A 10,612-nucleotide genomic window follows, 5' to 3' on the forward strand; every position below is an offset into this window, starting at 1 on the left:
TATTCTAATACACTATAGAAGATTTTCTGAAAAAATCACTTTGATCGGAGCTATATACAGTATATATCCCATAAAACCGATCGTTCGGATAGAAAGATTTTTGGCCATTTCTCCCTTAATTTAGAAAGTATAAATATGAAACTAGGTGATATATATTTTAATACATCATAGAAGATTTTCTGAAAAAATCACTTTGATCGGAGCTATATATAGTATATATCCCATACAACCGATCGTTCAGATAGACAGATTTTTGGCAATTTCTCCCTTAATTTCCAATATAAAAACGTTAAACTTGGTGATATTTATTCTAATATATCATCGAAGATTTCATGAAAAAATCATTTGAGTCGGAGCTATATATATATATAATATATATCCCATACAACCGATCGTTCAGATAAAAAGATTTTTAGCCATTTCTCCCTTAATTTCCAATACAAAAACGTTAAACTTGGTGATATTTATTCTAATATATCATAGAAGATTTCCTGAAAAAATCACTTTGATCGGAACTATATGTATATACTATATACCTATCCCATACAACCGATCGTTCAGATAGAAAGATTTTTGGCCATTTCTCCCTAATTTCCAATATACAAACGTGAAACTTGGTGATATTTATTCTAATATATCATCGAAGATTTCATGAAAAAATCATTTGAGTCGGAGCTATATATATATATAATATATATCCCGTACAACCGATTGTTCAGATAAAAAGATTTTTAGCCATTTCTCCCTTAATTTCCAATACAAAAACGTTAAACTTGGTGATATTTATTCTAATATATCATAGAAGATTTCCTGTAAAAATCATTTCGACCGGAGCTATATATAATATATATCCCATACACCCGATCGTTCAGATAAGGGGGTTTTTTGCCATTTTTTATTTTATATTTATCTTAAAAATCGTTTAGGTATGTAGGTACATGTGTTCACTATATATTTCTTATCTTATACATCCGATTATTTGGGGATTGCGAACAGGATAAGATTATTGTTCAGCCCAATTCATGAAAGGTATGAAGTTTTCGGCACAGCCGAAGACAGTCCCGTCCTTACATGTTTGTTTTGTGTTTATTTGTTGTTGTTTGTTTGTCTGTTGTACCTGTGTGATTACTTTGTTTCTTGTAAACAAGTTTTAAAGGATAAAATATTGTGTCAGAAATTGTGTTTATCTGTACGTTTATTATTCTACCGTCGAATGTTTTCCATTTGTAGATTTCCATGTTTTTGAGTACGTTCAGACGTCGGCCTTTTGCTTGCATGTGAAGAACCCTAACTGTTTTATTGATGTTTGCTGGAGAACAACGCTGGCACAACGCCGAAGCTGGTTTATCTCGAAATCAAAATTGACAAGGAATGACGGAAAATCGTCTCAATATAAATCGTTTATCCACCCTGTCGAAAAATCAACAAAACTGCATTAATAAAATCTTTCACCCTTTCATGGGCAAGTGCACAGCTGGGTATGTAATGCTCCGTTTCGCCGGAACTAAGACTTTCTTACTTTTTTATAATTACTTTAATTTCTCTTTAAAAATCAAATGAAACATTGCGTCATATATCATAAGATGATCTTCTCTATGAAAAGAAGTACTTAACAAAAGTTACAAACGTATATTTTGCTTATTTATTTACTAATTTTTTCTATATATTTTGTTAAAATTTTTTCTGGCCTTCCCTCCTAACACGGTTTCAGTACTGGTACAAGTGTGTACACTATATTTTAAAAATCTAACGCAATAAAATAATACAACCTAGTTCATTAAAAATAAAAAAGTCAGTTTGTATTTCGTTAGGTTTTTTTCGATATTCTGACAAATGAAAATTTTTTTTATTTTGAAAATTTTGTGCACTAATACACAACTCAATTCAAAATTTTTGTGAAATAAGTGAACCAAGAGGGGGGGAAATAATTTTTCGGTGTTATTTTCATTGTTTTTATAATTGTGTACAAAAAAAGTGTGATATCTGTCAACTGCCAGGATGTTCAATATGGCAGCACATAAGATCGGCTATCTTCAGCGGGTATTAAAAAGAGATGCAGGATCAGACCACGTTCGTTAATTTGACGTCTTTGTTGAAGATATCACACTTGTCTTTTTCACAATGGTTTTTATTGTGAAAAAAATCGTTGAAAAATAAAATTTAACATATTATAACGAAGTTTTCTGAATTTCTGATAATTATGCACTGTCTTCCAACGTTCGAATCGCTGAACTGTTGAATAAATAACCCCAATATTCAGTGTTGCAAAATGGTCTTTAATTAGACTACTTTGGTAGTAGTACTTCATAATTATACTTTACTTCACAACTAATAGCGTGTTTAAATCAAAACTCATTAGTTATTCCTCAGCTTGCGCTGCTTTTATACTCCCTGTTGCCTCGTTATTTATCCTTAGTTCTAGACGTTACACGCACATGCCTTTCAGAACATTCGTGTCTCGTGCTTGGTTATTTAGCTATATACATGTGTATGTGTTAGTAACAACTTCTGCTCTTAGATGCCGGCTACATAATCTCTCTGCTTCAAGCCCCTGCTTATGTGTATGGAATATTCTTCGTTGCCTTGTAAATAAGTGTGTCTGCTTGCTGTTTTTGTTGTTGTGATTATTTTTATTAACGGAATAGTGATGCTAGTATTCGCCACAATATAAACAACAACATGTGGAAATCATTTATTTTGGAGAAATTGTAGTATCGCTTTGTCTTGTTGGAATTTTTGTATTTTGTAGTTTCGAAAAAATTTCGTTAGTATTTTTAAGCTTGGAATCCAAGACAAAATAAAATATAGGTATAATAGGACTTATTTGATTTTATCAAAATTCTGAACTTTGTAAGCAGCTCAGTTTAATTCAAAAATACAAGGCTTGAATACGGCACTATTAATCGGCGCACTCTTTCTCACCCTCTCTTATAGATACCCTTATATATTATCCTGATGAGCAATGGAGGGCAAGACTTAAATAAAGCTTTGTAACAAGGCACTTATGGGTTTACGCATAAGCCTAGTAAACCATATACATAAATCAAAACTATCATATGGCCTTATTATTATTTTTCTTACTTAATCATGAAACAAAAAATATTTTGACTTCTTCTTTAGTCTCTCCATCCGTTTGTTAATACAATAACTTGAATAAAAATGGAAATGTATTTACGACATTTGGTACACTAGTTTATTTTGATCCAGATTGGTATTGAAAATGAGCGAAACGGGACGATAAACATGCCCACTTTTTCTATATCGAAAAATGAAAATATGCGATTATTTATTACCAAAGACCAATATAATGGGGAAATTTGTTGAGTGAGAGATGAAAGTTTAAAAGTTTTCAAAGCCGAAAATCAAAATCCATTGAGAGGATCATGTTGAAATTTGGAATTGAGGTTTTCTTAGCTAATATATTGTGACGAATATTAGCAACACTAAGGCATATTATCATTTCTAAGCCGATACTAAGCAGTCACTTGTATCTACATAAACAAATCAATCATTATGTCTGAACATATGTACATACAAGAAGCGTAGAGATATGCACAAACACACGCATATATCTGAGATACTCACAAAAATATGCAATCATCGGTGGAAGCATCACTCACATATACACGCGCATATGGCTATGCGAGAAGCTATAAACGTGCATCTGTAGCTTATAGCTGGTGAGTTTATAGCTGATAAATAAGTAGTAAATTCTAGAAGAAGAAACGTCTGGAAGTATGCGAATGACACAGCAGAGAGTATAAAAGGAGCAAAAGCTGAGCAACCAGAGTCAGTTTGATTTAGGCACGCTATTGGTTGTGAAGTTAAGTGTTATTGTGAAGTACTTTCAAGTAGTCTAATAAAGAACATTTTTGCATTATTGAATATTGGAGTTATTTATTCAACAGTTTAGTCATTCGAACGTTAGCAGAAGATTTGGAATAAGCGGAATTTCCCTAAATTCGTTACAATTGGTGTCAGAAGAGCAATTGTTGAATAAATTCCAAAGACTTCGAATACAACAAGAACATGGCAAAGTGGAATGAATTAAAGATCCAGCAACTGAAGAAGGAGTTGGAGATCCGTGGATTGAATACAACCGGCAATAACCTCAAACTTCAGGCGCGACTCCAAGAGGCAATGGAAGCAGAAGGAACTAATGTGGACGATTATGTCTTTTATCCTGATGGGGACGAGACAACGACAAAAATTGAAGAGAAAAACGAAACATCGCAGACAGTTACGAGCATAGACTTGAACACGATTTTGGCTGCAATATCTGCACAAACATCCAAAGAGTAACATCCAAGATGGAAGCACAGGAGGCACGTATTTCCGAAATGTCGTCGCAAATGTCATCTCTACTGGAATCACAGGAGAACCGTATAACATCGAAGGATGAAGCACAAGAAACGCGTATTTCAGAAATGTCGACACAGATTACATCCAAGATGGAAGCTCAACTGGTAGAACAGAAAACATATATGGCATCCCAACTGGAATCGCAGGAGACACGCATAACATCCAAGATGGAAGAATAATAGGAGCGCTTATCATTGCAGGTGGTACAAATGTCTTCGCAGTTCGAAGCACAGGAAGCAAGGGTAACATCAAAGCTGGAAGCGCAGGATGCAAAAATTGCTCAATTTAAGGAAGAAGTCGATGATTTAAAAGATCGTATGGAGCAATTACAACTAAATCGCCCGGCTGTTCCAGCGAGCAATCCAAAGGTAAAAACACCATCCTCTGACGGTTCTCTTCCATTCCAGCCGTTTACCTTCAGTTTGAGAAGACCGCACCAGTGAACAACTGCAATGCTGAAGATAAAGTTGCTGCAGCGGAAATCTTACAGACCATCCCAGAGTACGACCGTAACAGTTATGAAGCATTTCCCTAAATTCGTTACAATATATACACTTTGTGAAACTTAATAAAATTGGTGGATGAGCACGCCGAATTTTAAAACTATTTTTTTTTAAGTCTTATTGGGTATACCAAAAAACTCAATATCCAAATGGTTTATAACATTATTATTCAACAAGGTAGAAGCGTAAACAAATTTTTGAAAATCGACGTGGCCTTTTTATTTAAGCTGCCTTTAATACTATTAATGCCATACATCGCGCGAAAACTGGCCACTCCTAATAAAATTTGGTAAAACATGTTTTTTTTATGATTTTTACCCCTTTGCTGTGAAAATAGGCTTAATCAGTTGGAAGTCACTCCCACTTCTTAAAACATTTCTTAACCCTTGAGCAGAGGATTTGAATGGCTGTGTAGCGCAATCACTTCAATGGATTGCCTGCGCAATGTATAGTTTTTCCAACACAACTGTCAATGTATGTGTGTATGTTATCACGGGAATCGAATTTACTTAGCAGGCGAGGATCTGGCAACCACAAATTCCTCATAGGAGGAAGGGATTGCCTGAAAGTTCAACGTGTTCATATCAAATCGTCCTCGTGCTAATCGGGCTAGTACCATGATGTTGCTGTCTTCTGGAACGTGTCAGAGAGTCCCTTTATCGCTGCAAGAAAAAGAAGCCCAAATGGAGATATATTCACCAAATTTCATACACGAGCTTAGATCGGCTGCTAAGACTATATCATAACGAATTATTTCTCCAGCATCATGGACCAAATCGCAATATCCGTGATCGAATAACTCATCACGTAAAACATGGTTTTCGGATTATAATATACGTGAACGAGTTATTGAACGTAATCGCTGAATTATTTGTTTGATTCTTTTACAACCAATTCGACGTTTTTTATATCTGTTATGATTTTACAACAAGTTCGAACGTAATTTTGGTACAAGAAAGAACACTTCATTAAAAATAAATCTTTTGTATCGTATTCGATCCGTAATCGTATGCTACGATTCTGCGCCAGGTTAAAGAAATCGCTCGATCGCTAGGCCAATAGGCATAGCAGTATAAGTTTTGTGGTGAGCTTAAGTTCAGATAAAGCAGCGTAGTCTTTTGTGAATGGTTGACCTGAAAAAAATTTACAGAAATTCAATTTAGAAATTAATTCAGAAAAAAATTAAATTGACGGATATACATAAGTGACCAATAATAAATTTGCAAACTAAGTTCAAAATTTATAGCACGATAACCTCCAAAGAGATTTTAGGCCGAGCTTCTCTTCCAATTTGCGTCGTGCTCCTCTTGATTTTCCCTACAAATTGGCCGGACGGGACCTACATGTTTTATGCCGACTCCGAACGGCATCTGCAAGGCAGATGAGTTTTCACTGAGAGCTTTTCATGGCAGAATTACACCCGGAGCGCTTGCCAAACACTGCCGAGGGGCGACCCCCCCCCCCCCCTTAGAAAAATTTTCTTCTAATTGAAAAACCTTACATCTAAAATTTTGATGTTGCTTTGCCCGGGGCGTGAACCCAGGGCATACGGTGTGGTAGGCGAAGCACGCTACCATCACACCACGGTGACCGATAAGAAAACAAATTTTTTACTTTTATTGAATAAATGAGAAGTTAATATTTAACTTTCACTTTAACTTTAACTTTATTTTTAACTTTAACTTTCACTTTAACTTTAACTTTATTTTTAATTTTAACTTTAACATTCACTTTAACTTTAACTTTAACTTTAACTTTAACTATAACTTTAACTTTACTGGTCCAGGCTTTGGATACTCGATCCCCGATGTAACACTAGTGTCAGAAAGCCTGCTGCTGGATGTAGAGTCATAGAGGATCTGACTGGCAGCGATCACAAATACATCATTTTCCACCTAAACGATCCCGGTCAGAGGCAGATCCCGAACGGGCCACGTAGAACAAAAGCATGGGACGCATCCAAGGTCGACTCTGCCACGTTCTCCGCATCAGTACTGGGGGATGCCCAACGGATAATCAATAACTCCAGTCCGACGGAAGAGACGGTTGAAAAGAAAATGAGCTGTCTTCGCCACGCTTGCAACCTCTCTATGCAACGGAGGGGAGTGTGGAGGGGTAAAAAGCAGGTATACTGGTGGAATAGCGAAATCGCGGAGCTGCGGAAAATATGCCACAGGATGCGAAGGCTAGCAACTCGCGCGCGCGGCAGGCCTGAGGCTCTAGAAAAGTCGGAAGCGTACAAAGGAGCGAAGAAAGCTCTTAGTGCTGCCATTGAGCAAAGCAAGCTTAAGTGCTGGAAAGCGCTTTGCGAGGAAGTGGATCGAGACCCCTGGGGGCAGGGATATAAGATAGTAATGAAGAAGTTCCGTCCGCCAAACCAGCTGATGGACGAGAACCAAATAAGGAACATTGTGGATGGCCTGTTTCCCACCCAACTGCCTAGGGAGGGCGGGTACGTTACCCATGAAGACCGCAACGTAGAACCATTCCAAGAAGAAGAGCTTAAAACTGCCGTGCGAACTATGAAACCTAGGAAAGCATCTGGGCCCGACGGAATACCCGCGGAGGCAATTAGACTAGCTGCAAATAACTGCCCAGAATTTATGTTGCACATGTACAACAAATGTCTCGAAGAAAGAACTTTCCCCACCATATGGAAGACAGCACGACTAGTTCTCATTCCAAAAGGGAAAGGAGATTCCAACTCTCCATCATCCCACCGTCCCCTATGTATGTTGGACACAGCAGGGAAATTGATGGAGAGTCTCCTAAAGCAACGCCTCACCAGAGCGTTACAGGACGCAGGAGGACTGTCGCCCAGACAGCATGGTTTTCGGAGGGAGCACTCCACAATCGATGCCATAGCAGAAGTTATAGACGCAGTCAAGAAAGCCGATACAGCGTGCCACAGAGCAAGACCTATAGTGTTGCTGGTCACGCTGGACGTCAAAAGCGCTTTTAACTCAGCTAGGTGGGAGGACATGCTTGAGGCACTAGAAAGCACTTTTAAAGTACCGCAATATTTATTAGAAATTTTAAGGGACTACCTAAGAGAGAGGTATCTAATATATGAAAGTACTCACGGTCAAAAAAAGGTAAAAATAATAGGTGGAGCAGCCCAGGGTTCGGTACTAGGTCCCGATCTCTGGAATATAACTTACGACAGTCTTCTTCGATTAGACATGCCAGAAAGCACCTTCCTCGTTGCCTTTGCAGACGACGTGGCAGCTGTGATAACAGCACCAAACTGCGAGCAGGCACAGCTAAAATTAAACCAGGTCATGCGTAATGTAAATAGGTGGATGGCTGAGCACGGTCTCCAGTTAGCAACAGCCAAAACGGAGATCGTCATCCTCACAAAGAGACGTATTCCCACTACCAGGAACATGATGGTTGGGGATCAGCCAATAGAAACACTCGCCTCAACGAAATATCTGCGAGTAAGGTTAGACAGCAAACTCAACTTCTCGGATCACATACGAGGGGCCTGCGAAAGAGCTGCGCGCATAATAGCGCAGTTGAGTAGCTTAATGGCAAACACAAGTGGCCCAAAGCCTTGCACAAGGAAGTTGCTTGCATCAGCCTCGGATTCTATACTCTTATATGGTGCAGAAATCTGGGCGAACGCAATGAAATACCGGAAGAACCGAATCGCCCTCACCTCGGTCCAACGCAGAGGGGCGCTGCGAATATCTTCGGCTTACCGCACGGTATCAGCTGAAGCTGTCCTGGTCATTGCGGGAACCATACCGATATATCTTCTCGTTGAGGAAAGAAAAACAATATATGACAACGGATCGCAAGCAAGTAGAGCTGCTGTTGCCATGCAGGCGCGAGAAGAATCGATCCGACGCTGCCAAGATCAGTGGAGCAACAGCATCGTAGGAAAGTGGACTAGGGAACTAATCCCTGAACTGAATCCATGGTTGAAGCGACCGCACGGAGAGGTAGACTTTTACCTGACCCATTTTCTAACGGGACACGGTTACTTCCGCAAATACCTACACAGAATGGGTAAGGTTGATATCCCGAGCTGCCTGTACTGTGGGAAAATAGATGATGTACGCCACACCTTCTTCGAATGCAGGCACATCTCCCATCAGCGAAGGAGGGTAGAAGAGGTACTTGGCGACCTATCCCCGGGCAGTGTCATTAATAACATGACCTGTCGAAGAGACAGATGGGATACGGTCAGCATATATGTGAGGCATATACTTACCAGTAAACGAGAAGACGGATGCCTAGCCCATTAGCGTGAGAGTAGCCATAGAGCTCACGTAGCGCGCACCCGTACCCGAAGTAATGCTAAACGCGGTCCCAGGTACGGGGATTTGCGCGGGCCGTGGGAGGTTAGGTTTTAGTGGGTAGGCCTTCATGGAAGAAGAAAGTCCTACACTCGAAGAGTCTCGCAGTGAGGCTTAAAAATCCCGGTCAATGCATAAAGCATTTCCTCCTTCCACGAAACGCAAAAAAAAAAAAAAAAACTTTAACTTTAATTTTAACTTTAACTTTAACTTTAACTTTAACGTTAACTTTAACTTTAACTGTAACTTTAACTTTAAATTCAACTTTAACTTTAACCTTAACTTTAACTTTAACTTTGACTTTGACTTTAACTTTAACTTTAAATTTAACTTTAACTTTAACTTTGACTTAAACTTTAACTTTCATTTTAACTTTACCTTTATTTTTAACTTTAACTTTCGCTTTAACTTTAACATTCACTTTAACTTTAGCTTTAATTTTAACTTTAACTTTAACTTTAACTTCAACTTTAACTTTAACTTCAACTTTAACTTTAACCTTAACTTTAACTTTAACTTTAACTTTAACCTTAACTTTAACTTTAACTTTTACTTTAACTTTAACTTTATATTTAACTTTAACTTTAACTTTAACTTTCGCTTTAACTTTAACATTCACTTTAACTTTAGCTTTAATTTTAACTTTAACTTTAACTTTAACTTCAACTTTAACTTTAACTTCAACTTTAGCTTTAACCTTAACTTTAATTTTAACTTTAACTTTAACCTTAACTTTAACTTTGACTTTAACTTTAACCTTAACTTTAACCTTAACTTTAACTTTAACTTTCACTTTAACTTTAACTTAAACTTTAACTTTAACTTTATTTTTAACTTTAACTTTCGCTTTAACTTTAACATTCACTTTAACTTTAACTTTAACCTTAACTTTAACTTTAACTTTAACCTCAACTTTAACTTTAACTTTCACTTTAACTTTAACTTTATTTTTAACTTTAACTTTAACTTTCGCTTTAACTTTAACATTCACTTTAACTTTAACTTTAACTTAAACTTCAACTTTAACTTTAACTTTAACTTTAACCTTAACCTTAACTTTATATACCCTATAGAGCCCGAAATGATTGGCATATAGACAACACCGGCACCGCCGCAATCTGGATGACAGATGCAAACGCCAATATTGTGAACCGTGTTGCCGGACAAGGCTACGTCCGCCTAACTACGAATAATACCACAATAGTAAGCTGCTACTTGTCCCCGAATGATCCCATTCAAACGTTCAGGGAGAAGCTTGAACTTATTGAAGACGACCTGAGGGACTTAACTAGTAACCTGGTTGTGGCGGGAGACTTTAACGCAAGAGCCGTCGAATGGGGAATGCCGCAGACTAACACCCGTGGAAGGTTAGTCCTTGAGATGGCAGCCAGGCTCGGTTTGAACGTGCTTAACACTGGTACGACCCCTACATACCGACGGCCA

Source organism: Eurosta solidaginis, chromosome 1 (genome assembly GCF_040869045.1).
Source record: "Eurosta solidaginis isolate ZX-2024a chromosome 1, ASM4086904v1, whole genome shotgun sequence".
NCBI classification, from domain to species: Eukaryota; Metazoa; Arthropoda; class Insecta; order Diptera; family Tephritidae; genus Eurosta; species Eurosta solidaginis.